We start from the raw sequence: 26,273 nt of genomic DNA on the forward strand, positions 1-26,273 counted from the left end.
TTTTGACCAGAGACTATGGGCCTTTGACTATGGCACTGTCTAAAGTAGTGCACTATATACGGAATAGGGTGCAATTTAAGACAACCTACTGTAGATGTCTGGCATGTACTTGTAAACTGTATGTTACTGTATGTAACTGAATGTAACTGTAACTGTATGTAACTGAATGTAACTGAATGTAACTGTATGTAACATGTATGTAACTGTAACTGCATGTAACTGTAACTGCATAACTGTAACGAATGTAACTGTATGTAACTGTATGTAACTGTATGTAACTGTAACGATGTAACTGTATGTAACTGAATGTAACTGTAAACTGTATGTAACTGAATGTAACTGAATGTAACTGTATGTAACTGTAACTGTATGTAACTGTAACTGCATGTAACTGTAACTGTATGTTAACTGTAACTATGTAACCGACCTGTATGTAACTATATGTTACTGTAACTATGTAACTGTACATGTATGTAACTGTATGTAACTGTAACTGTATGTAACTGTAGTTACTGTAACTATGTAACTGTACATGTATGTAACTGTATATACTGTAACTGTATGTAACTGTTAACTGTATGTAACTGTAACTGTTGTAACTGTAGACTGAATGTAACTGTACTGTATGTAACTGATGTTAAATGTAACTGTATGTAACTGTATGTAACTGTATATAACTGTGTGTAACTGATGTAACTGTATGTAACTTTATTGTAACTGTAACTGTGTGTAACTGTATTAACTGAATGTAACTGTAAACTGTATGTAACTGTAACTGAATGTAACTGAATGTAACTGTAGTAACTGTATGTAACATATGTAACTGTAACTGCATGTAACTGTATGTAACTGTATATAACTGTAACTGTAACTGGTTAACTGTATGTAACTGTATATAACTGTAACTGCATGTAACGGTATGTAAACTGTAACTGTTGTAACTGTATGTAACTGTTATATAACTGTAACTGCATGTAAGTGTAACTGCATGTAACTGTATGTAACTGTAACTGTTGTAACTGTATGTAACTGTATATAACTGTAACTGCATGTAACTGTAACTGCATGTAACTGTATGTAACTGTAAATAACTGTAACTGCATGTACTGCATGTAACTGTAACTGTTGTAACTGTATGTAACTGTATATAACTGTAACTGTTGTAACTGTATGTAACTGTATATAACGTAATGCATGTAACTTATGTAACTGTAACTGTTGTAACTGTATAACGTATATAACTGTAACTGCATGTAACTGTATGAACTGTAACTGTATATAACTGTAACGCATGTAACTGTATGTAACTGTAACTGTATATAACTGTAACTGCATGTAACTGTATGTAACTGTATGTAAACTGTATATAACTGTAACTGCATGTAACTGTATTAACTGTAACTGTATATAATGTAACGGATGTAACTGTATGTAACTGTATGTAACTGTCATGTAACTGTAATATGTAACTGTAGCATTAACGTGTATGTAAACGTACCATAGGGAAACATTGTTATTATTATTGAACACTTTTCTCACATCATCATCAGCACCTGCTAACCGGTTGACTAAACTTCTAATCGCAGCTCTCTCACACACACACACACACACACACACACACACACACACACACACACACACACACACACACACACACACACACCACACACACACACACACACACACACACCACACACAACACACACACCTCCCCCCTCCGGCTAGGTTCCCCTCCCCTGAGGGTCAGGGGTGTAAAGTAACTAAATGTCATTAATATTGTCAAAGACAGAAGTGATTTATGGGAGGGGAGCGTTAACGTATTGGGTACTGAGTTAAACAGCTCTAGAAATAAGGCAGAATTAGCAGCATGGTTACTGAGGTGATGTTTAACTATACTGGGTACTGAGGTGATGTTTAACTATACTGGTAGTGAGGTGATGTTTAACTATACGGGGTACTGAGGTGATGTTTAACTATTTACTGGTAGGGGTGAGTGATTTTAACTATACTGGGTACTGAGGTGATGTTTAACTATACTGGTTACTGAGGTGATGTTTTAACTATACTGGTAGTGAGGTGATGTTAACTATACTGGGTACTGAGGTGATGTTTAACTATACTGGTAGTGAGGTGATGTTTAACTATACTGTAGTGAGGTGATGTTTAACTATACTGGGTACTGAGGTGATGTTTAACTATACTGGGTAGTGAGGTGATGTTTAACTATACTGGGTACTGAGGTGATGTTTAATTATACTGGTTACTGAGGTGATGTTTAACTATACTGGTAACGTCGAACAGGTGTATGATAAAGTTTAACGTATAGTGTTACTGAGAGTGATGTTTAAGGGTGAAAAGTTAACGTATTGAGGTGATGTTATAATACTGGATAGTAGGTGATGTATTAACTATACTGGTGTGAACGGTGATGTTTACTACTGTATTTTAACTATACTGGGTAGCTGAGGTGAAATGCCTCTAATTTTTATCTGATGGGTGAAACAATATACTGGATAGTGAGGCTGATGTATAAGAATAACTGAGGTAGTGGGAGTAGATGTTTAATATAACTGGAGTATGAGGTGTACTAATGTAGAGATTGTTAATACGTATACGTGGTTGAACTACAGAGTTATGGTTTAAACATAATACTGGGTAGAGGTATGATTTACAGTATGAACTGTAGTAGTAGCATAGAATCTATGCATGAGTACTGGTAGTGAGGTGTGATAGCTGTTATGATACTCATGAGGTATGAGGTAGTGTTTAAACGTAGTGAGTGATGTTGACTAGTACTGGGGTAGTGAGGTGATGTTTAATTATACTGGGTAGTGAGGTTGATGTTTAATTATACGAGTGGTTAGTGGAGGTGATGTTTAACTATACTGGTAGTGAGGTGATGTTTATTATACTTGGTAGTGAGGTGATGTTTATTATACATTGGTAGTGAGTGATGTTTAATTATCTGGTAGTGAGAGTACTATATGGTGAGGTGATTATTAAAACACGGTAAAGACGAGTTGTACTTGTAATTAGGAGGGTGATGTTAACTATGGACGTGGGGGCGTTGAGGGTGATGTTTAATTATACTGGGTAGTGAGGTGAATTTTAATATACTGGTAGTGAGGTGATGTTTAATTTATGTAGCTGGGTAGTGAGGGTGATGTTTTAACTATACGGTACTGAGGTGTATGTTTACTTATGACTGGGTAGTGAGGTGATGTTTAACTCTATCTGCGGTAGTGAGGCTGATGTTAATTCTATGACTGGGTAGTGAGGTGATGTTTAACTATACTGGTATGAGTGATGTTTAATTATACTGGGTAGGAGCGAGGGGTGATGTTTAACTATACTGGTATGGGGGGTGATGTGTTTAATCGTAGTAGCTGGGTATGAGTGATGTTATAATTTATACTGGTGTTGAGGTGATTTTAACTATACTTGGTAGCGGTGAGGGTGATGCTTTAGAGTGGGAGTATAGCTGGGTGAGCTGAGCGGAGTATGCTTAAGCTTATACTAGTACTGGGGGTGATTGTTTGAATTATACCCTGGGATAGATGAGGGTGATGTTACACCAGTATAACATGATAGAATGAAGTGATGAATTAACTATATTAGGGTACCTGAGTGATGTTTATTACTTCCCTGGGTACAGTGAGCGTGATTGTTAAATACGTCATAACTGTACTGAAGGTGATGTTGATTATATGGTAGTTGAGGTGATGTTTAACTATTACTGGGTGTAGGTGATGTTTACACTATACTTGGGGTACTGAAGGTGATGTTTAATTATTACTGTACTGAGCGTTGATGGTTACTTGTGCACAGTGTGAGCGGTTAGCGTGCTCTCAGTGCATATCAGATTGGTACAGATAGATATGTTTGCTGATGGTGGATAGAAGATAGTGGACAGTATATTGCGAGCATACAAGAAATGATCTGGTGTCCTGTTTCCTCAGCCTTTTCGGAAACCCTTGTTTTATCAGAACTTCATTTGTCATGTCAGCAATTATAGTCATCTTTCCACCTCCGCCAAACATCACCTCACTAACGCTCCGCTCACCTGCTCACAAGAACACATCACACCTCATAACCAGTAAAAAACCAGCACCGCAACCCCAGGAAGGGAAACATACCGCAGCCCAGGAGAGAAACAGCACCGCCACGACGGAAAAACCCCCATTTGACAAACAGGTTTGACTAAAACCAGGTCAGGCTGAGGAAACAGAACCAGATCATTCTACTGCTTGCGATTCACACCAACATATTTTATTTATATGAAAGAGGACGCAGAACACAACACCACAAAACACACACCACACACACACACAGCCACACAACACACACACACCACCACACACACACCACACACAACACACACACACCACACACCACACCACAACACCACACAACACACACACACACACACACACACACACACACACACACCACACACACACACACACACACACACGTCCCCCTCCCGTCTCACCTGGAATCCTGAGAAGCTGTCTAGGAGGCTGTCGGCACTGGGTGGTGATGTCACTGCTGCTCATTGGTTCTGTTATTAAACTGCGGACAAAGAACCAACACACACACCAGCAGCCACACCCACACGACACACACCACACACACCATCAAGCGACACACACACACACAAAACAGTCAGCATCACACACAACCATCAGCACCACACACACACACACACACACCATCGCACACACACACACACACACACACCACCATCAGCACACACACACACACAACAAGACCATCCAGCACACCACACACACACACAAACCATCAGCAACACACACCATCGCACCACACACACACACACACACACAACACACACACACACACACACACACACACACACCATCGACACACACACGCACACACACACCACAACTGCCACTATAGCTGGTGCGTTTAGTTGTCTGGGATGTCTTTGACCATACACCCAGAACTACAGTGGAACTACAGTGGAACTACGGTGGAACTACAGTGGAACTCACACTCAGTGGAATGTGTTGTAAACAATACTGGAGTGGAATGCAAGAAGGGAAATATTTGACTAATATTGGTCACAACTTTTACATTCTGTTCCTTTAGACTAGAGCCGAAATGTCATTTATAATAATAACATTTGTTGGATTAATTTTAGGGATCATTTACATGTAATCATATGGGATTAACATGCTCCTAGGCGTAGATTACGATAAATTATCTCTCAATACTTTTAAGAACTTTTGAGGAAAATAAAACATTTGCCTAATTGTTAATCAATTAAACCAACAAAAAGAGACCTTCCTCATTTCAACCTGTTGACTTAACTATGAATAAAACCAAACCATCATTTAACAGCTTTTCTATGTACAGTACTGACTATTCATTTGTTCCCATCCACAGTTTGAGCATACACTGTTACAACAAGAATTGAACAGTAACAGGCAAACGACAGCCCGTCAATACATTTTGAACCCATCAATCAATCAAAGTAATCAATCAATTAATATATAATTAACATGATATGCAATTAACATAATAATTAATGTTCACTAATTACTGTATGGCTTACCCCAGGTTATAATGTAGCGTCAGGGGAAAGATAGGTAAACACAGTCAATAGTAGAAGGATACTGGTGTAAAATGGCCCCTGCATGGAGAGGGAGTCAGTCTGCATGGACGTGCAAATACGATTGAAATGTCAAGACAATATAGTGTGTATAAAATCTGTTTTAAGAACTGTAGCAAATGGAGCGTGACCCCATGCCCCGCTGAGCCTCTCAGAGTTATAACACTGATAGCTCAGTGGAGAGGATTTTACAGTTATCTGACAGCTAGGGAATCTTTGAAATCAATCCATTTCACATCAGGCAGCAAGCAGGCTTTGGGATGGGAAGGGGGCAAAACAAATTCACATCATGTGGGTAAAGGGAGTCATGCTCTATGTGTCTCTATCTCTCATGGTTTTAAAGAAGCTTTTCCCTGTCATGTTTTACTTTGATCATTCTGCTGAGGAATTGTTGACAAGAGAGTGGGAGGGAGAGTTGGAGGGAGAGAGGGAGGGAGAGCGGGAGTCAGAGCAGGAGGGAGAGTATGAGGGAGAGGGAGAGAAGGCAGGAGAGTGGGAGGGAAAGTAGAAGGGAAAGTAGGAGGGAGAGTGGGAGGGAGATTGTGGGTAAGTGAGGAGATGTGGGAGTAGAGGGAGAGTAGGTGAGTCCGAGAGTCGTCAGGATTCGGTCTTTGGCACAAAAGGGATAATATCTATATCTTGATTATATGTATCGAGGTAAGAGTGGGAGGGAGAGGGAGGCGGGGGGAGAAGGAGAGGGGAGGGAGAGTAGAGGGGAGCTAGGGAGGGAGAGTGATAAGAGTGGGGGGGAGAGGAGGAGGGAGAGAGTAGAGGGAAAGTAGGAGCAGAGTGGAGGTGAGAGTGGGGGGAGGTGGGAGGGAGAGGGGAGGGAGAGAGGAGGTAGAGGGAGAGTAGAGGGAGAGTGGAGGGAGAGGTTGGGGGAAGAGTGAGGGAGGAGGCAGAGTGGGAGGGAGAGTTATGAAGGATAGGTTAGGGGATAGGAGCAGAGTGGGGAGGGAGAGGGGGAGGGAAGAGGGAGGGAGAGGAGGCTAGAAGGGAGAAGTAGGGAGAGGGAGAAGTGGGAAGGAGAGGGGAGAGTAGAAGTGGGAGGGAGAAGTGGAGGGAGAGTGAAGGGAGAGCGGAGGAGAGTAGGGAGGAGAGAGGGAGAGTAGAGGAGAGGTGGGGAGGAAGAGTGGGAGGGGAGATGCGAGGGAGAGTAGAGGGAGAGAGGGAGAGAGGGAGAGTAGAAGGGAGAGTAGGAGTGAAGAGGAGGGACGAGGGAGGTAGAAGGAGAGTGGGAGGGAGAGGGAGAGTAGGAGGGAGAGTGGAGAGAAGGATGAGGAGTGGGAGACGGACAGGGAGAGGGAGAGTGAGGGAGGGAGAGGTGGGAGGAGAGAAGTGGAGGAGAGGGAGAGTAGAGAAGGGAGAGTAGGAGGGAGAGTGGGAGGGGAGACAGGAGGGAGAGTAGGAGAGAGAGTAGAGGCGAAGGAGCGGACGGGAGAGTATGAGGGAGAGTGGGGGTAGATGTGGGAGAGGTCGTGGGAGGGAGAGGAGGGAGAGTATGAGGGAGAGTGGGAGGGAGATGGAGTCAGAGTGGGTAGGCAGAGGGGGAGGCAGAGAGTGGGAGGTGAGAGTAGGAGGGATTAGTGGCAGAGGGAGAGTGGGAGGGAGAGTAGAGGAGAGTAGAGTGGGCAGGAGAGAGCCGAGTTGAAGCGGAGGAGGTATGAGGGACGAGTGGGAGGGAGAGTGGGAGGGGAGGTGGTGGGGAGGCAGAGGGGAGAGGGAGAGACGTGGGAGGGGAGTAGTAGGGAGGGGGAGAGCGGGAGGGAGAGTGGGAGGGCGAGTGGGAGGGAGAGTGGGGGAGGAGAGCAGGGAGGGAGGAGGAGGGAGAGTGGGAGGGAGAGCGGGAGGGAGGAGGAGGGAGAGTGGGGGAGGGAGAGTGGGAGGGAGAGTGGGGGGAGAGAACGGGTCGGAGGAGTGCAGGGAGGAGAGGAGGGGAGGGATAGTAGGAGGGAGAGGGAGGAGCAGGAGGGAGTGTGGGGAGAGAGTGGAGGGAGAGCAGGAGGAGAGCGGGGAGGAGAGAGTGACGGGGACGGAGGGTAGGAGAGTTAGGGAGAGGAGGATGGGAGAGTAGGAGGAGAGGAGAGCAGAGGGAGAGGCGGGAGGGGAGTAGGGATTAGGCGGAGGGAGGGTGGGCGAGGGAGAGTAGGAGGGAGAGCGGGAGGGAGAGTAGGAGAGAGAGTAGGAGAGAGAGTAGGAGGGAGAGCGGGAGGGAGAGTAGGAGAGAGAGTAGGAGAGAGAGTAGGAGGGAGAGCGGGAGGGAGAGTAGGAGAGAGAGTGTTTTTGGAATAACACATTTAGGTAGAGATAATACAATACAGATAAATAGGATGTGTGTGAGTCTGTGTGTGTGAGTGTGTGTGTGAGTATGTGAGTGTGTGTGTAGGTATACTAGCTAACATAATGGAGGGACATCGTGGTGTAACACTGCATGCACAGACTAGAGGTCCCACTCAGGTGTTCACAGAGAAGCACACAATGATCCACCGTACTCATGAAACACAGCATGGAACAACGTCCGAAAGGACTCAAATCAAACAATGCACGGTGTCCACAGGATCCACAACCAGCCAGTCTCAAACCATGCTTCACACACATCAACAAAACACTAGTGCAACAAAGGCACAATAGTTGAAGAAACTATTAGAATTAAAAAAAATAGATGTGTTATCTATTGAGAACAATTAATGAATTGGATATTTTCATTTAAAGTGGTAAAAAAAAAAAGAGTAAAAAGCACAAGGTGTTTTTTTTTCTCCTCTCTTTCTTGTCTTTTTCTAAGTGGAAACACCAAGTATTGTCCTTTCATTGTTGTCCCCACCAGAACTGCACTAACCTGCAGCCGACTGTGAGCTAGAGCTTAACAGCCAGTCAGCTGTGGTGAGCATTGTGATGTTATCACCTATATGGGAAACAGAGAATAGGATACATGACAATCTGACTTCACCACGCTCTAACGACAGGCTCTTTTGTCCCGCAGAGGACAAATTACACCCTACTCCCTATGGAGAGCACTGCTTTTGTCAAACAATCGGTCAAAAGTAGTGCACTACATATATATATAGTGCACTACATAGGGTATAGGGTGCAATTTGGGACGCACACACTCCCTAAAACCACAATAAATAGTTATTTTTCATTTTCCTATCAAGATGACATTTTTTAAGGTAGACTTTGAAGCGCATGTGCGGGTTTGTAATAGGGCCCTGCTAGCGACGTAGGTTCAACTAGAGAGAGTGGTGGTTTGAGACGACACAACAAAGCCTACTCACCTGAGTCAATAGGGACATGTAGAAATGTACAAACCACATGCAAAACTACAACCCATTTTCATACCATGAGCTTTTGAATAATTACACGGGTGCTTAAATATACTGCTAATAGTTCCTCTGTAAACACAGAGACAATAGCATCAGATTTACAAAGCAGATCGTTTTCATATCGTTTTCATATCTAGATCAAATACAGGGGGGCCTTTTAAATTGTGTATTAAAACCCCAATGCAGTAAGTCTATAAGCCATCAGGTCACTAGTAGGTTTCCATGTTATTCAGGACTACAGAGAAGTAGACTGGAGGAAAGTAGTAGTACCACGCTGTCATTGTTGCCTTCACCTTTTGAAAATGGAAAACAGATCACGATTTCAACGGGGTAGCACCTGGAGACGTTTTATTGCCATTCAGGCATTTCACAACTTAGCAGAGGCATAAAACACTACACAGGAGGAGGTTAAATAAAAAGTCCCCTCTATCTCTGCTCTGCTTTGAGACCCGTACACACTTAAATTGTACAACTGATGAAGCTACAACGCAATTGGTACAATGGTTGTGATACAACGGAGTGTAATTTCTGCACAAATAATAATCACAACATGGGACATAATAAGCACTACATTTTCCGTGCAGGCTAACTCTCCGTTGTATCACACAAATATCATTTTGTACCACAACCATTGTGTCAAGTTTAACGTTTGAAATTTTTACATCGTTTTTTTACCTGATTGTCTACAGGGCTCAGCCTATCTCTCTCACATGTCGTATAGTGAATTTAGAGTCCACACAGCGAAAGTGAGGGAAGCATTAAAGAAGAAAATCCCTCGGCACATACCTTCAGTGCCATTGGGGGTCATGGAATTGGTATTGATATGGGAGTTGTCGAGTCTGGGACCATTAGGGGATTCACGGCTGTGAGGACTGGCTAGATCCTGCATGTCCATAGACCTGACGGACGAGAGACACACACACACACACACATTACAAAGACAGATTGCACACACCACAGACGGAAGTAGACACATCGCACACGCACCCAACACACACACACACAACAACACACGACACATCACACACACACCAACACACACACACAACACACAACACACACACACACCATGCTACACACATCAAGGACACCACACAACACTCTTATTTTCTACTCCATCTTGCCAGAGAACCTATCCAGGAAGACCAACATGCATGGTAAAGAGTCTGGCCCAGATGTATCGTTTCTAAGCATGTTATTTCTCGTCGTAGAGACACCTACTGATGTAACAACATGGTCTAATATGCTGTGTGCATCTGATAATTTATTCATTTAAGTAACAAATAAAAAAAATCTTCCAAACGTTTGGAGTTTGAAGATTTGTTTTGTATCTAAAAGTCTATAAATACTATAATAAGTGTGGGAACTAGGTATGGACTGGGAGGGACAGAGGTAAATGTAATCATGACTCCGCTCATATCTAATTTGGGTGTGATCTAATATCTGTCTTAATTAAGTTAATCATTGGCTTATTACTCAGAGGTCATCATTTTCTATGTTATGTAAACTTCTCATGCTTGATATTAATTGCTATATTCCTATCGCCTTATATGATATGTTAGACATGTCGATCTATTAATGGTTATCTGCTTTTGTAAATGTTCTATAATTATTCTTTGGGTAAGCTGGTGTGTATCCAATTGTCTCCCTCGTCTGGTCTTGTTTTTTATGGAATTTAGTATCTTCTAAAGTCTTCTGCTTACTATGTTTGTCTCTTTACTAATGTTAGGATCGCTTATTAAATCGTTAGGCTCTGGCTAGTGTTAATACGGTGTATCAGTGTAGGTGTTTATTCTGTGGAAGCGCTTTGAAAGATTCTAAATAGAAACGCTTATATAATGTTAAATATCCCGCATCATCGTTTATTAGCACGCTTATTGTAACAAGTTGTATCCTCTGGCGTATTAATGTTAATAATGTCTGGGCGTACTATTGTAATCTCTATCTGGTTTGTTCCTAATGTTATCCCTATGTGTTCTAATATTATCCTTGCTTACTAATGTTATTCTCTGCTTAGCTAGGCTCGCTGACTTATTTATGGAAAGTACCCGTGACTTATAAGCCTTGATGTTATGTGGCACCATATGCCTATGATGCAGTGGCACTACTTTAGACCAGAGCCGCCTATGAGACCCTATGCCCCTATATAGCAAGTGCGACTACTTTTAAGACCCAGAGCCAATAATAGGTGCCCCAGCCTTATTTGTTGCTCTCATATATGAAGTTCACTGACTTTAGACTACGAAGGACCTCTATGGCACCTGCTATCCCATTATATATTAGGTGTCAACTACTTTGGGACCAGGAATCCATAGTTGGCTCGGTCAAGGTTAGTGTTTTTTATAAATGGAAGGGTGCAATTTGGGCAGAAATGTTTGTTTTTTCTTCTGCTGAAACTTGTAACAACAGCTGGACATGGCCATCTGTACAGTGTAGTGCTGCAGTGTTATTGGTCTGAGGGCTGAGGACTAAACCGTCAGTTCTTTCCTGTTTAGTAGTTGATGGAGTCCTCCTCTAAGGCTCCTGCCGTCCTAGTATTTTGCTTTATCCACAAACCATTTCCTCAACAGCTTTTGACTGTCAAATAAACATCCCTAACTGCCCATGCCCATATGCTTGATAGTCGAGCTTTTCAGGAGGCGAGACAGCCCTTCTGAAAGATCTTGACAGTCGGGCACCTGCATCCTGGGGAGCGGACAGGAGAACACGTCGGCGTCTTCGCGTCAAACCCTGTAGTGTGGCACTATACAAGGGCAATACGGTGGCATTTAGAAGAAGCAGCGCTAACCCTTTTGACCCAGTCGTAAGTATGAGCCCCTGGCGGCCTCACTTTCTTTCGCCAGCGTCCATTCTCCATTCTTTCATCCTTCTCGTCTGCTCAGTCCCTCAGGAGCCGACTGAGAACATCCAACGACACCGCCCACGAGCCACCAGCCGTCTTTACTGTAAATTACAGAACGCCTTACGCATCAAACAAGGGTGTGGCTCTTGTCTTTTTGCTACATGTTTTCACAATACATGGATGTCCCGACACTTTTCTTCGGGTACTTTTTTAAAGATGTGGGCTTGGTTTTGCATGTCTCGCTCAACGGGCCCCCTCGCACGGAGTCTTGCTGCCTATAGACCTAAGACTTCAACCGTCGGGTTTTACCTAGTAGCACTCTAGATCCTCATACATCAAAGGCCCATGTTTGGGCGGAGTTTAGCACCACCTCAGCAGGGGTTGACTGATATATGGAAGAGGGGAGAGGGGGAAAAATGCAGCAGACCTGGCAGGGGATAAGAGAGAGGAAGAGGGGAGACAGGCCGAGAGAGGGGGGAGCACCAGGCGCAGACGAGCAGACGAGAGAGAGAGAGGCGGGCGAGACTAGGGAGAGAGCGCAGAGAGAGGGGGTGAGTACAGGAAGAGAAGCGGAGGGCGAGAGACACACCGCGACGACAGGAAGAGCACGGACAGAGCCACATCGGATAGGGGGACGAAAGAGAAAGAGAGGAAGAGGGCCACGGAGATAGAGAAGAGAGAGAGAGAGAGAAGAGAGAGACGAGAGAGAAAGAAACGACCGAGAAGAGAGGAAGAAGAGAGAAGGCTTCATGGCGAAACCTCTTGTACAAACTCCCAAGCTACTGCTGCTCTGGCTGTGTTGTACCCTCGTCGACTGCACCGCTGTAGCAGTTTTCAATGCCAATCTTTGCAGTCGGGGACATAATTACATATAGAATCATTGATTTATTGGATTCAACCTATGGTTCATGGCTAACCTAAAAATGTTCTCTTAACAATTGCAATTGTCATTACAATTCAAAATTTCACCACTCACTTCTTCGTGCGTTCATCTCAATATTCAACAATAGTTTAAACGATCAAACGGACACTGTAACCACACAACTCGCAGGAAAATAAGAAATAAGAAATAGGAACCAGCCAAATAAATCTTACAGGGTTCAAGTAAGACGACATACTGGTCTGAAATAACATTAAACTAATCCTACAGGGTCAGTAAGAAGACATAACGGTCCTTGAATATAACATTAACTAATCTACAGGGTCCGTAAGAACGACATACTGGTCTGATATAACATTAACTAATCTACCAGGGTCAGTAAAGACGACATACTGGTCTGAAATACAATTCAACTAATCTACAGGCGTACATAGACGCATACTTGGTCCGGTAATATAACATTTAAATCAAATCTACAGGGTCGTAAAGAGAAACATACTGGTCTGATCATAACATTAACCTACACATCTACAGGGTCAGGTAAGACGACATACTGGTCTGATCATAACACATTAAACTAAATTCTACAGGGTCAGTAAAAGAACGACATACTGGTCTGATTAAACATTAACTAAATCTACAGGGTCAGTAAGAAAGACAATACCTGTCTGATATAACAATTAACTAAAATCTTTTGAAAATGTTCTGTTATTCTACCATCAACTCAATGAGATCTTAGAAGATATTTTACTGTTTCTTATCACCTTTAAATGGGAATTGTATAGTATGAGCGCTTCTAGTAATACAAAGGCAGCTGAGAAACCAAGCAGTACGGAGCACAAAGCTGTGTGAGAAACCAAAGCAGTCATACGGAGCACAAAGCTGTGAGAACCAAGCAGTACGGAAAGCTCACAAGCTGTGAGAAAAACCAAGCCGTTACGGAGACAAGCTGGTGAGAAACCAAGCAGTAACGGAGCACAAGCTTTGTGAAGAAACCAAGCAGTAACGGAGCATCAAAGCTTGGAAGAAAACCCAGCAGTACGGAGGCAAAAGCTGTGGAGAAACCAAGCAGTAGGAATAAGCAAAGCCTTTTGTGAAAACCAAGCAGCTACGGAGCACAAAGCTGTGAGAAACCAAGGTCAGTAACGGAGCCTCAAGCTTGTGAGAACGCAAAGCAGTACGGAGCCCCAAAAGCTGTGAGAAACCCAAGCAGTACGGAGCACAAAGCTGTGGGGAGAAACCAAGCAGTACGGTTAAGCACAAAGTTTTCCGCTTCTATTTGATAGTTTATGTTAACAATCTCCTCTACGCTACATGTTATTTGTGCAGTAGTCATAATCATATCATGCGCGCGTTAGATGATAACTTCACTCAACTGATCTCAATGTAGTATATTCCGCTTATTCAAGTGATCCACTTATATATGTTATTCTAGCGATAGTTCTCAATTGTTGCATGCATACCTTGATCTAAATGTAAGTCCGTTATTATGTCATAGGTGTAGCATAGCTAAAGTGGTTATCTATTGTGTTTAGTTCGCGTTACTGCTTATCCTATGTTCGTGCGTATTAATGTTATCTCTGCTTATTAATGTTATCTCTGCTTTTAATAGTATCGCTGCTTATTAATGTACTCTGTTATTTGCTTATCTCTGCTTTTAAGTTCGCGTGCTTATTAATGTTATCTCTGCTTATTAATGTTATATCTGCTTATTAATATATCGCTACTTATTAATGGTATCTCAGCTTACTAATGTTATCTCTGCTTATTAATGTTCCGCTTATAAATGTTATCTCTGCTTATTAATATTATCTCTGCTTTTTGATAGTATATTCTGCGTATTAATAGTATCTCTGCTTATTAATAGATATATCCGCTTATTATGTTATCTTCTGCTTATTAATGTTATATCGCTTATTAATGTTATCTCTGCTTATAGTTATCTTCTGTTATTAATGTTATCTCTGCTTATTAGTGTTTTCTTCTGCTTATTAATGTTATCTCTGCTTAATGATCTTCTGCTTATTTCTTTCATAATAACTTCAACTAGGCCTACTGCTATCACTCAATTAAACATATATATTGACCCTATTTTATTATATTCAGCAATATATGATAGTATAACATCAATAAGATTAAATTTAAATAGTTTAAATAGATGAGCTCAGTAATAGAGACATTAAAGCACACATGAGCGTATTGCCAATTTTAGACTAGATGAAAATCAGCTTCTACAATATACAGCATTCACTCCATGTTGATTAATGTACGACTCATGCTAGTCTACAGTATAGTAATTATATAGACATCTTATTATACAGTGGACACATCTTGTGATTGGAGGCTATGGTTAGTAGTTAGTTCTAGAAGGTTAGAAGAGCTGTTCTCTAAGTGATCTCTAAGAGCAGCTAGCTACTTCCCAAGTGATAGCTACTTCTCCAAGTGATTAGCTATTCAGAGTGATTAGCTACGTTCTCCAAGTGATTAGCTACTTCTCCAAGTGATTAGCATGCTTCTCCAAGTGATTAGCTACTCAAGGATGCTATTCCCAATTGATTAGCGTTAGCTTCTCCAAGTGACATCTACTTCTCCAAGTGATAGTACTTCTCCAAGTAGTGACACTTCTCCAAGTGACTAGCTACTTCTCCAAGTGACTTAGCTACTTCTCAAGTGACTATTCTCCAAGTGACTAGCTACTTTCCAAGTGACTAGCTACTTCTCCAAGTACTAGCTACTTCTCCAAGTGATAGCTCTTCTCAAGTGATTACTACTTCGCCAAGTGCTACTACATGTCTATACTTCTCCAAGTGATTAGCTACTTCTCCAAGTGATTAGCTACTTCAGTGATTAGCTACTTCTCCAAGTGATTAGAAGAGTTTGTTCTCTGAGTGATTCTGCGTGCTCTGTCTGTGGCTCAGTGAAGAGAGATGAGAATGCCTAGTTCACGACGCATCAGTTTGCTCTGGCAACCATCTTAATTGTTTCTGTGTTTATACTGAAGACCACACCATTGAAACATTATTCTATCCCTCGTTGTTGCTGTGAAAAGTTGCTCAGCCATATGGAGGTTAGTTAAAACAGGCCGAGGAGAGATGAAACATGACAAAAATCTTGTCTTTTTGTCACTGAGCCCAACGCAACATACTGTTTATTAAATTAGGGAGAAATGTTTGGTACATTAAACTGCTTTTTTAGTTACATTTACAGACTGTATATCTCTTTTATCAACAACTAAACTAAGCTGTTTGTGTCGTTTGCACCAAAAAAAAATCATGTTTTGTTTAATGCAAACGCAATCTGTAGGAATGAAATGATATGTCTGCTATTTCAACAATCTGCAAAAATCAAATGCTTGCTATTTCAACAATATGATAAAATGAAATATTTGCTATTTCAACAATCCAATCAATTAAATGATATGTCTGATATATCAACAATCCGATCAAATTAAATGTCTGCTATTTAAATAATGTGGGATGGAAATATGTCAATAGACTATTAAAATTTAAAACAGAATACACATATATACACAGAATATACACGAATATAACAGATATATACAGATATATACACAGATATATACACAGATTACACAGATATATACACAGATATATACACAGATATATACACAGATATATACATCAAGATAATACACAGATAATACACAGATATATACACGATATATACACAGATATATACACAAATATCACAGATAATACACAGATAAATACACAGATATATACACAGATATATACATTGCGTTTTCTACATCCAGTTCAGCGTGACATTTTCTTTTCAAACTCAAATGAAGTAAATAATGTCGAATTGTTGTGAAATTGTTGGGGATCTCACAAACTGACATGCTGGTAGCTGTATCCTATTTCCGAAGAAATAAGAATTTACTGCTAAATTATCACCCCACCAAAAACTAAAATACAATTATGAACAGCAGAGAAACCTGTACAGCGACGTTACAGATATACCAGGAGGCAATTACTATTAGATTTGCACAACTCTCTCTCTCTCTCTCTCTCTCTCTCTCTCTCTCTCTCTCTCTTCTCTCTCTTTTCTCTCCCTCTCTCCTTCCCTCTCTGCATCCCTTCTAATGCTACCTGCTGGCGTTGGTCCAACTCTGCTCTTACTGGAAAGACGTAGCGGACCGGAATCATCTGTACCAGGCTGCCTCTCTCTGTTTTTTTTTCTCTTTCCACCTGCCTGAACAGAAACAATGTCCCTCCTTGTTATTTCAGCTGCGTGTCACTGTCCAGACCCATCCATGACACAATAGAACTGGTCTGAGAAACATGATTGTTATTCTGTCTCAGAGTGGGAAGAGAGGGCTAACTGCACTGGGAAAAGAACAGAGGACTAACTCTCTCATAGAGTTTCTCTTCTCTCTCTCTCTCTCTTCTCTCTCTCTTCTCTCTCTGTCTCTCTCTCTCTCTCATAGAGTTTCTCTCTCTCTCTCTCTCTCTCTCTCTCTCTCTCTCTCTCTCTCTCTCTCTCTCTCTCTCTCGTCTCTCGCTCTCTATAGTGTCTCTCTCTCTCTCTCTTCTCTCGCTCTCTCTTCTTCTAACACTGCTGTTGTTGCCTCTCCTCCTTCGTTCAGGTCTTCCTCCTCCTCCTCCCCGAGTGAGGGGACTGCAGCCAAATGACGGAAAGGTGATTCATCATTGGTCTACGACAGCTGCAAACTGGATTAGCCCGCCCATCAAACATACAAAGAGGGTTAGCCAAGGTAAGCAGGAAGGGGAGGGGCGGGGGACTGGGGGGTTGGATGAAGGGAGGTAATAGGGTGTGAGGTGGATGGGGGGAGGGAGTAGCATGGAGGTAGGAAGTTAGGTAGCTGCCTGATAACTGCTGCTGGATAGAGGCGAGGGAGATGTGACTTGTTGAATAGAGGCCAGTGAAGCATGACGCCCGTAGCATCTTCAGCAGATCTTTCATCTGCAATTGACCCCTCTGAAATGTATCTGCACTCCCCTCCCCCTCCCTCTCTCTCTCCCTCTCTCTCTTTCTCCTCTCTCTCTCTCTCCACTCTCTCTCCCCCTGTCTTCCTCTCTCTTCTCCCTCTCTCTACTCTCTCCGCTCTCTCTCCCCTGTCTTCCCTCTCTCTTTCTCCCCTCTCTCTTCTCTCTCCCCCCTGTCTTCCCTCTCTCTTTCTTCCTCTCTCTTCTCTCTCCGCTCTCTTCCCCCCTGTCTTCCTCTCTCTTTCTCCCTCTCTCTTCTCCTCCGCTCTCTCTCCCCCCTGTCTTCCCTCTCTCTGTCTTCCCTCTCTTCTCTCTCCGTCTCTTCCTCTCCCTGTCTTCCCTCTCTCTTTCTCCCTCTTCTCTTCTCTCTCGCTCTCTCTCCCTCCCCCTGTCTTCCCTCTCTCTTCTCTCCCTCTCTCTTCTCTCTCCGCTCTCTCTCCCCCATGTCTCCTCCTCTTTCTCCCCTCTCTCTTCTCTCTCCGCTCTCTCTCCCCCCTGTCTTCCCTTCTCTCTTGCCTTCTCTCTAGCCTCAGCGCTCCGATACCGCTTGCCGTGCAGTAGCAGAGAACAGTCTATGACTAGGATTGCCATTTTTAGGGCCTTCTTCTGACACCGCCTGGTATAGCCGTACGCACTGCCACACTGCCAGGTCTCTGACCTCCTCCCTATAGGCTGTCTCATCGTTGTCGGTGATCAGGCCTACCACCCAGTTGTGTCGTCAGCAAACTTAATGATGACTTTAGAGTCGTGCTTGGCCACGGAGATGTGCGTGAACAGGAAGTACAGGAGGGGACAAAGCACGCACCCCTGAGGGGCCCCCGTGTAGAGTATCAGTGTTATTGCCTACCCTTACCACCTGAGGGGCAGGAAGTCCAGGATTCAGTTGCAGAGGGATGTGTTTTAGTCCCAGGGTCCACAATGTGTGTGTAATAAATGACACCCTATTCCCTTTATAGTGCACTACTTTTGAGCAGGGCCCGGGGCCACAGAACACTACAGAGGCACAGGAACACAGGAACACAGGAACACTGGTCTTAGGGACCTCAAGAGACATGGGCAGTGTCTCAGATAGCACCCTATTCCCTATATACAGCACCATGTTTGGCCAGGGCCTTGTCAAATGGGTCATGGTCAAAATAAGTGCAGTTAACAGACAACAGGGTAACATTTGGGATGCAATCGAAGACACACGGCCACACAAACATACTGTATATACAGTACATCACTATACAGTACATCACAGTACAGTACATCACTATACAGTACAGTACAGTACATCACAGTACATCACTATACAGTACATCACTATACAGTACAGTACATCACTATACAGTAGAGTACATTCCTATACAGTGCAGTACATCACTATACAGTACATCACTATACAGTACAGTACATCACTATACAGTACAGTACATCGCTATACAGTACAGTACATCACTATACAGTACAGTTCTATAAAGTACAGTACTATACAGTATATCACTATACATTAACGTGCTATACAGTATAGTACATCAACATACAGTACATCACAATAAAGTACAGTACTATAAAGCACAGTACTTTAGAGTATATCACTACACAGTACATCACGATACAGTAAAGTACTATACAGTATATCACCACACAGAAGAGTACATCACTATACAGTAGAGTACTACACATTACAGTACATCACTACAAATTGCAGCACAATAAAGTACAGCACTATACAGTGCATCACCATACAGTAAAGTACTATACAGTGCAATGCATCACTATACAGTACAGTACATCATGTAGAGTACAGTACTATACAGTACATCAGTATACAGTACAGCACATAACTATACAGTAAAGTACTATACAGTACATCAGTATACAGTACAGCACATAACTATACAGTAAAGTACTATACAGTACATCAGTATACAGTAAAGTACTATACAGTACATCAGTATACAGTACAGTACATCACTATACAGTACAGTACAGCACATAACTATACAGTAAAGTACTATACAGTACATCGGTATACAGTACAGTATGCCACTATACAGTAGAGTACTATACAGTACATCACTATACAGTACCTCACTATACAGTACGTCACTATACAGTAGAGTACTAAACAGTACATCACTATACAGTACAGTAATATACAATACATCACTATACAGTGCACCACTATACACCATTATAAAGTACAGTATTATACAGTACATCACTATACAGTATATCACAATACACTATAGTACATCACTATACAGTACATTATTATGCAGTACTGTTCATCACTATACAGTGCATCACTATACAGTAGAGTACAATACAGTACAGTACATCACTATACAGTAATCCCTATACAGTACATCACTATAGAGCACAGTACATCACTATCGGTATACAGTACAGTATTTCACTATACAGTACTGTACACTACTGTATGTACTATAAAATACATCACTATACAGTGCACCACTGTACACCATTATAAAGTACAGTATTATATAGTACATCACTATACAGTACATCATTATACAGTACTGTTCACTACTGTATGTACTATACAGTACATTATAAAACTATACAAAACATGACAGTACATTACTACAAAGTACATCACTAATAGTATACTATATCAATACATCACTATAGAGTACATCACTATACAGTACATCACCATACAGTACAGTATATCACTATACAGTACAGTACTATATAGTACATCACTATACAGTACAGTACATCCCTATACAGTACATCACCATACAGTACAGTATATCACTATACAGTACAGTACTATATAGTACATCACTATACAGTACAGTACATCCCTATACAGTAGAGTACTATACAGTACATCACTATACTGTACATCATTATAAAGTGCATCACTATACAGTACATCACTCACTATACATTGTCTCACTAAACAGTATAGCATATCAATATACAGTACACCACTATAGAGTACAGTACTATAGAGTACATCACTATACAATACATGACTATATAGTACATCACTATACATTACAGTACTATAGAGTACATCACTATACAGAGCATTACTATATAGTACATCACTATACAGTACAGTACAATACAGTAGTATACAGTACATAACTATACAGTACATCACTATAAAGTACAGTACATATAAAGTAGAGTACTATAAAGTACATGATTATACAGTACATCAGTATATAGTACTATATAGTACAACACTATACAGTACAACACTATACAGTAGAACACCATAGAGTACAACACTATACAGTACAGTATATACAGTAGAACACTATACAGTACAACACTATACAGTACAGTATTATACAGTAGAACACTATACAGTACAACACTATAGAGTACAGTATTATACAGTACATCCCTATAAAGTACATCACTATACAGTACACCACTATAAAGTACAGTACATATAAAGTAGAGTACTATAAAGTACATGATTATACAGTACATCAGTATATAGTACTATACAGTACAACACTATACAGTACAACACTATATAGTACAACACTATACATCACTATATAGTACTATACAGTACAACACTATACAGTACATCACTATATAGTACTATACAGTACATCACTATACAGTACAACACTATATAGTACAACACTATACATCACTATATAGTACTATACAGTATACAACACTATACAGTACATCACTATATAGTACTATACAGTACAACACCATAGAGTACAACACTATATAGTACAACACTATACAGTACATAAATCTCTTTATTTTTCTATTGTATTATCACACACACAGTAACCACACATGCATTCGAGCACACACACATGACACGGGGGCACTTTAGAGGCCCCCAAATCAGCGGTGCAGTGCATCTTGACAGTGAGAGAGGGAGACGGGAAACAAGTACATGGAGATTATACGGAGCCACATATGTTCCCTATGACGCGGGTAGAGTAACTATATTACTGTCCTTTAGTCTGACAGTCACTCTGTCCAGCCCTGCTGCTCTCTCTCTGTCTCTCTCTCTCTCTCTGTCACTCTCTCTCGCTCTGAGTTCAGCCATCTTGGCATTGTAAGCACGACAACACATCATCTACTATAGACAACCCCTCTGACCCTCAACAACCCTCCACGACTAATGGTTATTTTCTAACGGCAGAAAAACATCTGAATAGCTACAGTGAAAACGAAGAGGTAAAGGATGAAAAGGAAAGTAAACAGAAACAAAGAAAAACGTATTTTACCACATTAAAATGAGAGAGAGAGAACGAGAGAAAGAGAGAGAGAATGAGAAAGAGAGAGAGAGAGAGAGATAGAATGAGATAGAGAGAGAGAGATGTGCAGATTTGGTGGGGCACCTGTTTCCGATTATCTAGCCGCATTCGACATTAAACATCTTCCATTTCCATTACTTATTTTGACAAATGCTGGTGGAGGGGTGGCCCATCGGCAGAGAGGGATGCAGACTCCAATTCTCGGCATTTACGCAAGGCTCAGAAAGGGCTCGGATTGGCGATAATTGGGCACCTAGAGCCACACAATACAGGATTAGGACCCTTAAACTGCGGCTTTTGCTGGGCGGATTATTGTTGTAGTATGCCACGCCCCCGCATGTTATTTATGATATGGGGGGATGGCGGACAGCGATCGTGATTGAAATCCTGTTTGACGCGGTCAGCGGCTGGGCACCGTGGGGCAGTGGAGGCGGAGACGTAAGGTGGGCGCTAGATGGCGTAGGAGGTAATCAGGCGTCATGAAGACTCAGACACTTGTTCTCCATCTTCTCATCACTTCTGTTGAGCCTATGGTTGCCAGGGATTGCAACATTGAGTTGTGTACTTTAGTGGACTCTAGTTGCTAAGTAGCTATGCTACGCAGAGAAAAACACCAAATATAGCTTCTAGAGGCTCAGTGATCATTGTTTCATTAGTTATCTTGGGAAGGTGTGTGAAGTTCCTTTATACTAGGCTTTCGGATGAATCGGGAGAAGGGGAGTATGGACGGCTGTTTAGCTGACAAATGTGCTTAAAAGAAGAAGTACGTAAGCAGTATATTAATTCTTCAGCATTGTTCAAGATTTGGCGTTGAGCTGAACAGAATGCCATAATTTTTGCTAAGCGGCGATGATTCTTCATAAACGACAGGCATAAAACACGTAGCCGGATTGACGGTTTCATATAGGTCGTTATAAGAATTAGTGGAATGTTCTTTTTGTTCCGCGATAACATTTTTTTAGCGCATATGGATGAGCAATCAAACATAATGGATGTATAATAGAGACAGCAGGTGAGGAGGTAGTATTTTAATTAACAGGGCTAGATAGCTAGTATTGTAAGCTGCTTAATGTTCGAGGGCGGTCTGAGTAGCTGAGGAATCGAACGATTAACCATAGAGATGTTTAGGATTGGAGAGAATATCAAGGCATGCGGCTCGGTATAATCTGGCTGGTAAAAAAAAAAAAAGAAGGCTATTTGTTTAATGGCTTGATGTGGTGTATGTGATAGAGAAAGACGATCATTCAGAGAGGGTTGTGAACGCAATGGATTTTGGGTTATGGCTACGGAGGAGACTTTGAACGGAGGTGGAGTGGAGGGACACAGTGATATGTATCCATGATGTGGCTTAATTGAATTAGTCGCAAGTGTTTTACGGGATAGTTGTATAGTCAGATAAGTATTATTGCTACTTTATAGACTTTGACCGTCGTATTCACATTTCATTATACCTACTGTATATGAGTACGGTATGTTGAGGAGTGTGGGATTATATTGGAGGAATTTTGATTGTGGGCGACGACTTTCATGGAGAGGTGTGGCATGGGGTCTAAAAAGGCGCGGCTGCAGGGCGCGTAGTATAGCTAACAAGGTGGGCTGGGTACGGTGGAAGGGGGCGGCAGGCCGGAGAATTTCAAACAGCGTGTTAACGCGTTTTTGTTTGTTAATACATAGGAATGTGAAACGTGGGTAAGCTTAATAAGGTTTATACTCTTAGAATTTAGTGCTAGTTACTAAAGCTGTTAGGGTATTCGGGCCTGATATCATTGTGGAAGGTGTTTCATAGAATGACCGTGGATTGAGTGAGAAGCTTTCTTGAGTGACATGTTAGTTGAGATGCTGGTTCTATATGGCGTTTATTTGGTGGGACCTAACTGTACTGGCAGAAAAAGAATCGAGGCATTTGGGTAAAGCTATAAAGGGAGAATAAGACATGTATGAAGGTTACGGCGCGCAGTAGAATACAGATGGAAAGAGGACGAATTGGAGAAACACGTTGCGTTTTTAATTTATAAGGTGAAAGGGTTCAATGTATTATTTTTGTTTCTACTTCTTTTGTATTCACTTGAGGTAAAGGAGCACAGTGGGTATTGGTCCAGGGAGTTGATTCTTAAACGTTACGGAATTGTAAGACTTTAGTGTAGAAGAATTAAGACAGCAGATGAATGGATCTCACAGAGGAGATAGAAGTAGGACGGAGAGGAGAAGGGCATAGCGTATTTCCTGTTATATATGAACATAGCAGGGTAGGACAAGAATTGAGACTTAGACCTACACTTAGTGGTATTCTTAGATTCTTAGATGCCAGATGGAGATGACGAGGTGGAAGGCAACAGAGATTGAGATAATCGAGAGCTAACCAACGGTGCAGTGCCTAGTATAAATAAGCACCAGCTGGCGAATAAGCAGGACAGGACATCTGCTACGTAATCGCGTATGCGTTAATGTTCTGTCAGCCTCGATTACAAGTGAGATGTATCCGCGATACGGGCCAGCCGAGGTGGATTGAAAATAGTCGAAAGAAACAAGAAAACGGTAAATAACGGGAATTGATTTGCGAGAAAGAACGAAACATAACAAAAGCTCCGGAACACGAACATTTAGTAAAGATAGGTTAGTCCGGAAAAGGAGAGCAGAACAGAAGAACGTTATGATTATAAAGAGCATGGCACGAAGGACAGAGGAGGTTAGAGAGATTGAGAAGCAGGTTATGAGAGAAACAGGAGGAGTGAGAGTACAAAGAAGATGAGAGAGAGAGAGAGAGAGAGAGAGAGAGAAGAGAGAGAGAGGAGACAGAGAAAGAGAGAGTGGTTGTCGTGTCGTGCCGTTGTGGTGGTGGGTGTTGTTTGTGTTTTCAGCGTTGAGGTGAGGGTCTGTGTGTTCTGTTGAGGTGAAGGTTTGTGTGTTTTGTGAGTTGAGGGCTGTGTGTTCTGTGAGGTGAGGGGTTCTGTGTGTTCTGTGAGGTGAGGGTCTGTGTGTTCTGTGAGGTGAGGGGTTGTGAGTGTTCTGTGAGGTGGGGTTGTAGTTCTGTGAGGTAGGTTGTGTGTTCTATGAGGCGAGGGTGTTTTCTGTGAGGTGAGGGTTGTTGAAGCGTAACCATGCTGGTATCTCCCTGAAGAAAGGCCCTGTGTGCCCAAACGTTGGCGTTTACCCATTCATAGTCTGTTCTATACTCCATAGTCTCAACCACTTAGTCTCTCTATAGCCACTAGTCTCAACGCATTAGTCTGCTCTACTATCCGTACTAGTCTCAACCATTAGTCTGCTCTCATAGTCACCTAGTCAGACCATTAGCCTTTCCTCTATAGTCCATTAGTCTCCAGGCAACTTAGTCTCCTCTATAGTTCCATTAGTCTCACATTAGTCTCCTCCATAGTCCACTAGTCTCAACCATTAGTAATCCTCTATAGTCCACTAGTCTCAACATTAGTCTGTTCTATAGTCCACATAGTCTCAACCATTATCTGCTCTATAGTCCACTAGTCTTCAGCATTAGTCCTGTTGTTTAAGTTCGTCCATTGAGTCCTTCCCATTAGATCTCCGTTCATTGTCCTACTAGTCCCTCCAAACCCATTAAAGTCTCCGTAATACCTGTCATCTTAGTTGCTCATCCAATTAGATGCCTTTGTATTTTAAGTACATTAGTCTCAACCATTTAGTCTCCTCTAAGGGAGTTCCATTTAGCATCGGTAATTCCACTTACGCTCTGTTCTACTAGTCCTGGCCTCTAGTCTCATATCCATTAGATCTTGTTTTCCATAGTCCATTAGTCTACAACCATTAGTTCTCTCCTATAGCGTCGCACACGTCTCGTCAACCATGTCTCCCTCTAGTAGTTCGGCACTTAGGATTTCGTCAAACATTCTTAGTCGCGTCTGGACTCAGGGTCACTAGTCTCACATCATGTAGTTCTCCTCTATACGTACCCATAGTCTCAACCATCTGTCCCTGTGTTCTATCATGTCAACTAAAGTGCTCAATTCACTTAGTTCTCTCTTATAGTCCACTTGAGTCTCAGAGCATTTAGTCCGTGTTTCCTAGTACGGGTTCGCCGACTAGTCTCACAACAATTAGTGATCTTGGTGTACTACCGATCCATTGTCTCAATCCAACATTTAGTGTCTCTTCTCTAATACGTCCCATCATAGTTCTCAATCACATTAGTTCTCCTTTATACGTCTACTTAGCTCTTGCCACATTCAGTTCTGTTCTATTGCGTCAACTAGTGTTCGACCCTTGGCTTCTCCTCTCATTAGCCTTCCACTAAGCTTCATACCAAAGTTAGTTCTCTCCTCTATAGTGCACTCAGTTTCCCATCAACAACATTAAGTCTGTTCTATAGTCCACTAGCTCAACCTTTA

The 26,273-nt window shown here is 42.0% G+C and overlaps 1 pseudogene; it reads right to left on the reverse strand.

Moving 5' to 3' along the window:
- The window catches only part of LOC112071317 (eyes absent homolog 1-like), an 81,035-nt pseudogene that overhangs the window by 36,129 nt on the left and 18,633 nt on the right, over window positions 1-26,273 (reverse strand).

The sequence above is a fragment of the Salvelinus sp. IW2-2015 genome, unplaced genomic scaffold (assembly GCF_002910315.2).
Source record: "Salvelinus sp. IW2-2015 unplaced genomic scaffold, ASM291031v2 Un_scaffold1584, whole genome shotgun sequence".
Lineage (NCBI taxonomy): Eukaryota > Metazoa > Chordata > Actinopteri > Salmoniformes > Salmonidae > Salvelinus > Salvelinus sp. IW2-2015.